Source organism: Pinus tabuliformis, chromosome Q, assembly GCF_031772625.1.
Source record: "Pinus tabuliformis cultivar Carrire ecotype Pingquan chromosome Q, CPIR1, whole genome shotgun sequence".
NCBI lineage: Eukaryota > Viridiplantae > Streptophyta > Pinopsida > Pinales > Pinaceae > Pinus > Pinus tabuliformis.
Window position 1 is genome coordinate 980,407,152 of NC_142296.1, and position 7,411 is coordinate 980,414,562.

Below are 7,411 nucleotides of genomic sequence, written 5' to 3' on the forward strand. Positions count from 1 at the left end.
GGATTAAGCCTATTGGGGTCTCCCAAAATATACTCGACATTACGTGGGAGCACAAGTCCGTACTGGCACTTATCGTCTCAAAGTGGAGGAATCACCCAACCATCAGTGAGAACAATAGTTACCAGGGTTTACAACGCCGGAATACGTCTCTAGCCTAGACTTCTAAATGTTGTGCGTTAAGTTCCAAAGCGTTGTTAGATTCATTGAATTTATTTTAAGTTGATCTTGTTTATGAAATTTGTCTTTCAGGTTCACCGCGAGATGTAGATATAATTCCTATAATGCAATCTAAGATGATAAACAAACTTTTATCCTCTTTGTGCAATGAAAATCCTAGCTACTAAGGAAAAGAAAGACAGAATCTTTTCACAAAGAGCAAAGAGCACACTCTAAATGCACTTCCCTAAATCAAGCCAATCAGACTGTCTATATGCAAATGCACATGCATGTATTTGTTTTCGACTTTCTTAGTATATGAATGCTAAAAAGAAGGTTGATGTACAAATCTGAATTTCTTTTCAAGCGACAAATATCAATAAGTTTCTTTTCGAAATCAAAAATGGAGACGATCACAACACCTTACGATTTTGAAATGAATACTTGTTCTTGACACTAGAAAATTACAAATTCAGACCAAAAACAATAGTAACAGGATAATCGACCATCAACAGCAATCAAACTCCTTCCTACGATTGAAATCGACACTTGCGACAGTTTCAAATCAAAGGACGACAGTACGATTATGCTACTTTTGCAAAGGAGAACTGAAAATGACTCAACAAACACACAAAAACATCTACATTCTTTTGTACAAAGGAGGCGGAATAATAGCAAGGAAAAAGGGTTCAAACAGACATATACTGATCACAGGCAGCAAAATTCAGGAATAGAACTAAAAAGAATGAATCACAGAAACCAAAACTGCACAGAGCCTAGTCTGATCAGCGCACCTGTAACACAAAGAATTTGAAATGCAGCGCACCTTGTCCACTCGGGAAGTGCACTGAAGTCCAGATCCTCTGAACAGTACCTGCGCTGGGCTAGCAACGAGACTCTGTTTGGGTTCCGGGTCACAGTTTACAGTTCAGTTCTTGGGTTTTGGCCGAGAAAAAAGAAATCAGTAATGCAACAATCAGGGGTAGATCTAAGGAGGATCTAAGAGCTATCACAAGGGCAATCAGATAGTTTGTGAATCAGTTGTTTAAATCATAAACAGATCCAGTAGATGGATTGAAGTAGCATTTATCTACTTTGCATTTGTTATGGAAAATGCAGTTCGAATGCTACTTGTAAGTTTATGAAACAGACAACAAAGAATGATAAACAAACAAACTAATTCTTCCCCAGCGGAGTCGCCATTTTGTTACAGGGAAAAGTGTCTATATAGAACTGCTCTATCCCACTAAGGTGTGATAGTTGCCTTAGAAACAAACAGAGAAAAGCTACTTTCGTTTTTCCTTTATGAATTATAGATAGAGAGGAATAAGAAGACCAACCTCTGTCTTGCGCTAATCTCCTGATTTGATTCCTCTCTTCTTTGATAGTCTTCAGCTACCCGCTCCCTTGCACGCCCAGCTTCACAAAGTACCTGTAAGATCACAGTAGCATAGCACTATACAAAGACATGGATCTATAATCATAAACAATCTAGGATCAGATGTAAATTGACCATACAAATGTAGCAAACATCAATGACACAAGAGCATGGAGGAAAACTTGAATAGCTTTTATTGATAAACAAGAAAGAGCCAAGAAGAGTTACAACCATTTGCTCTGACCCAGCATCAACCTCTCAGCAAAGAAGCCCCTCTTCACCTCATACAAAGCTTAGATCACCCAACAATCTGATGTTTGTCTCAAGAAACCAACAGCAATTCCTTACCATGTGCAAAATTCCAGCCTCTAGATCTCTGAGGTGAGGGATCCATATATAGATATCTGTAATGGAGATGAGTCAGTTTATGATTTGATTAGTGTCTTCCCTCTGATATTTCTTGCTTCCACTTGGAGATTAATGATCTCTTACTCATCCTTGGTCGAATTCAGAGAGGCAAGTGTCACAGGAGAAGATTCTGGAAGCTTCCATTGCCTCTCCACCTCGCGGAATGACACTGCCATTTGTCATTTCTCACCCATCGCACCCCATTGAAGGGCTTTTTGAAATTCAACGCACCCACAAAGTGTATTTAGGTGAGATGCAACGCACTTGGCCAGTGGAGCAGCTGAAATGATCCTGTTTTGACCAATTCTGAGCAGTTTTTCATGGAGAACTTCTGGGAGAAGCTGTAATCTGTTGACCTTGTTCCTTTAGGGGTTAGAACAACACTTTTAGGGACTTAGGAGCCCTTGGTTTATGGACATTTCATGCTTGGTTTTGTAGTGCCCAAAAATGTCTATAACATTGCCCCCTCGAAGAGGATGAATTCTAAGGCGTTGATCTATCTTTTCTATCCTTTTCTTGAGTTGGTTTCATAACACAGAATCAATGAGAGTCATCATAATTTACCCTTCTCTAAAGTTTTAAACATTTGCTTTCATAGCATCCCTTCTTGTGACATTTTCAACCAGTCACATTCCTTGGGTCCTCCCTCTCAGAATGAAACATTTATCATCTTTCTTACCATTACTAGGCCCTTCTCATCTTTATTCTTCCTGCCAATGACTACTAGGTCATTCACGTTCTCAAATTTAGCTGCCATTGTTTCTTAAATCATTTATTTCTAGATATAAATGTCCCAAAGCCTCTAAAATATGGGTGTGTTCACGGGAAAAATTACTTCATACAAATGTTTCCCATGCTAATGAGGGCCCATTTAATGTAAATAGGCACTAGCTCCTCATCTTTGACCTTCATACCAATAACAAAGAGGTATTCTCTAAGATTGTTCATCTTCATTGTATAGTTAGATACAATGTCTTTATTTATCATATTAAGTGAATTTGTTCTTTATGACCAGCTTTGGATACTTCCCTACAATGTGAGGGATCAAATGGTCCTTCATAAAATACAACACGACCATTTTCACCTTCGTTATTTTCTTCTCAAACTGGGTTCACATCTGCCAAGTGGTGGCTACTTTGGCCCTCCAATTATGCTTCATAGTTATGTCTTCTCCATTAGCATCTACAATCTACATTCCACAAAGTGTTCAAATCTCCCTCTAGATTGACACATAAGCCATTGCACAATTTCCTCAAACATAATTCAGGGAAAACAAATTAGCTAGAAAACAAACAAGTTACAACCAATAACTGGTTCAAACTAACCCTCATGTGCATCAACAACAACAATCTCTTTTAGGCATGAAAAAACTCCAATCACTAGAGACCAAACACTCACAAGTCCCATTGTCTTTCTCAGGCATGGATTACTCCACTCTATAGATATTTTTTAGCATCACAACTACTGAAATCCTCCAATAGCAGCTTCCTCCCGTGGGCAGTGAACTCTTGCATACACTGGATGGAAGATTCCAACATGTACAGGTCTGATACCATCTCAATTTCAAAATTATTGATCAGGTTTGCACTCAAAGAATGAAACCTACAGGTACTAACGCTAAAAATTCACTAAAACTTTAGTAAGGTAAATTCAAGATTGAAAACACATAATCTTATTAGAAACTCAAAATAGTAGATAGGAAATGACTAATCTACATACATCTACAATCAGGAAATTAGGATAGCAAGCCACAAAATCCAGATAGGTATTAGAGCCTGATCTACATCACACAGAGCACTGAAACATTCCAAACAACAAGGATGAGCTCCAACAACAGTCACATTAACTCTGTCTTACTCAGAAAATAAAGTATTATTGTCGCTTGGCATCACACTCAATCTCTACAAACAACTTAAATATACCACACACATTAATTTTCACTGCTAAGATAATGTGCCCCTTCTCTCTTTATAGACTGAGAGAGTGAAGAGCGATCACAACTACCTCATAAAAGGCTTTGAGGAATGCGCCCTCATGGAGTTAATGTCATCAAATAAAAATGAATTCCACTCATGAGTGCAACCTCAGCATTATATGCATACAATGAGAGTGTTACACCTACAAGGTGTCTTCTACAATCAATGTACCCATGTTCAGGTGTAACCACCAGCATCTGAAAAACCCCTTGGGAAGTGCACCCTACCTAACTGATGCACAATAACTCTTGCAAACCAAAAATAGCAGAGATGGTTTATAAAAAAATATACCCTTCATGAAGATCTCTCTCATAAGATCACCCTCTCCCAACATTGCAATGTTTTCTCCTGTAGCACACCCTTGCTAAAAGGTGAACTTTGTTGTTGCTTTGCTCAGGCTGAAGAAGAAGAACACCTCTAAGCAATAGGTAATCTAACATAATGCATATACATAAGACAATTAGTTTTCGCAAACATAACCACTGAAGTTGGTTGACACACCTAACCTATTATTACCTTTGTAAAGTCCACATTAACATGTCACAAACTTAATATTTATTCCTAGCATTCACTAAGAACATCCTAGTCATTTACTTGTAATACTAACATTTAATGTGAAAATCTCAACACATAGTAATAGTCTTAAGAATCTAACCTAGCTTTCCTACTTAGAATCAACAAAAAACTTGAAATTACTATCAAAAATGTAATCTCAAATTGTAGGTGCTCTGCTTGATGGAGAGTTGAACATCAAAGAATGAGATAACTCAAATTAGAGAAGTGTGAACTTTTTTAGAGTAGTGTTAGTTGATGAAGGTGCAAAAAACATTGCATCTTTTCAAGAATGTTTTGGAGAAACTAGAGGATTCAAGAATGCAATGAAAAGTAAGATTCCTTTTGACCCATGGAAATAATGTCATATTTAGAGAGTAATTCAATTCCTCTTCCATTATAATTATGTTAATGGTGAGAAATTATCTAAAAATCAAGCATTTGAAAAAGTAGTTAATGTGTGCCAATAAGGAATTGGATGAAATGGAATGAAAGGTTCTAAAACTATAGAGGAAGAAATTGATAATAAATGGGAATCCATGTAAATATTTTATTGTCAAGAAGCCTATTTTATGCAAAGTCACAAGAAGGGAAGAGATTGGATTTTGTTTATGAAACAAATGTTGCACGCACATAATCCACTGGAAGTCTAAGGCTAGGCTTATGTTTTAAGAATAAGAATTCATATATTCATCATGTGATGATAAATTTTTGGAATCCATACCCTTTATTTCACATTCCAAGACCTATTGAAGAACATGTGTCAACTCTCCAGGAATTACTACACAAGTACAAATTGTATTTGAGGATCATATTGCAAAATCCAAGATCTACGGTCTTGAGGTTGGCCCTACTAATGTTAATGTTTTTTAATATTTTAATGGTTATCCCTGGTCTTTATTTTTGGCCGGTATGAATAAATGGGAGATCAACAATTCAATATGTGTAGCCAAAAGAGTGCCTGGGTCTAGAAATCAATATATAATGTAGGGTCAAATTTTGTGGTAGTTCTCCAACATTTCCTATAGTATAATTGGGTACATATCAAATGCTTTGAAGCCACCAATTTAATATAAAATGGAACCCTTCTATGTTAGCATTATATCCTATGATTTGAAAATGATTTAGCAGATGCCATGCTGAGGAGTATTAGTAGCAAAGGAGGCATGTTCTTGGGATTTTGTAGTATAATCCTATTATTGTTATAAGGAATAAGGCAGATGACATGTTCTTTAAGCATTGATTAGGGGAGCCAAAAAAGAGGGTGCAATATCCTATAGTTTGTAGAGATACTCTTAATGGCTTTTTGGATTTTTGTAGCATGTTTGAGGAAAAGAATTTCACTTCAGTTCCAAGGAGGGGGATTTATATCTAATACATGTATTCTTAGAATTTGCATAGTAGAGAAGGCACATTCCTAGAAATTTAGTCCTAATGATGCTATTGTTTTCTCCATAATAGTAGTTTCATAAATTGTGAGGGTTCCTAGCTGGGGGATGTTTTCATCACCACTAATAGTTTTATCTTTTGGTTCCTCTTCTGTTTTTCTTTGACTATATTAATGCACTATTTTAGCAATTGATTGCCAACATGTATTAAGTTTTTTCTTAATAACAAGTACACATAAAACACATCATGAAGTACACCCACCCATGTTCCAAACAAATTTGGAATTCATCTTATGATTAATGTTAATACTTTGATGCATCTTTGGAGATAGTTATCTGGAGTCATGGTATACCTATAGTTGATATGGTTGTCATGTAGACCTGATCAATCTTGAGTAGTCCCCCTCCCTGAAATGCTTTGCTCCCAAATTAGTTGTAATGTTGGGTATTGTAGAATATCTAGGCCTCAGTATGTCGCCTCTTGTGCTAGTAGATATTTCCTCTGCCCAATGGTAGTCAATGGCATAGGTGTTGGACGATACTTGAAAATTTATCAATCAACCATTGTTTCTTTAGTATTGTTATTTTTTGGGTCCTTACACTACTATGCAAACCCTTCGTGGAATTAAACAGGAAAATGAAACTTAGCTCATTCTTATCAAGATGTTTGGACATTTTGTTTGGTGTAATCAAGTCGTTTGCACTCAATTCTAGTCCTCTAACACTAATAAGTTTTTTTCCTTCCTCAAAACTTAAGTAAAGTTCCTCCATATTCATACAGAATTCACCCAAGGTCTTCAACCAGTGAGCTCCAACAATAACATCAACCCTCGTAGCTATCCAATTGCAATTTCATCCCTTTGACCATCATTTTTCACTCCATCATACTAGCATTGACCACAGATGCTTGGAAATTTTGTAACTAGACTACTTTTAGGTGCAAGAAGTTACCAGCTTTGCATCAATGATGTTACGAGCGCTCTCAAAATCAATGAGATTCATCATAATTTACCCTTCTCTAAAGTTTTAAACATTGGCTTGCATAGCATCCCTTCTTGTGACATTTGCAACCAGTCACATTCCTCAAGTCCTCCCTCTCAGAATGAGACATTTTTCATCTTTCTTACCATTCCTAGGCCCTTCTCATATTTATTCTTCTCGCTAGTGGCTACTAGGACATTCAGGTTCTCATCTCTAGCTACCACCATTTCTCAAATAATTTCTTCCTAGATATAAATGTCTCAAAGCCTCTAAAATATGGGTGTGTAAATGGGCACAAATACTTCATACAAAGGTTTCCCATGCTGATGAGGGCCCATTTAATGCAAATAGGCACTAGCTCTTCATCTTTGACCTTCATACCAATAACAAAGAGTTATTCTCTAAGCTTGTTCATCTTCATTGGATAGCTAGATACAATGTCTTTATTGCTCATATTAAGTGAATTTGTTCTTTAGGAGTAGCTTTGGAGACATTTTGACATTTTGATATGAGGAGGTCAACACCTCAAACATCTCCTCTTCCAACTTCCCTACAATGTGAGGGATCAAACG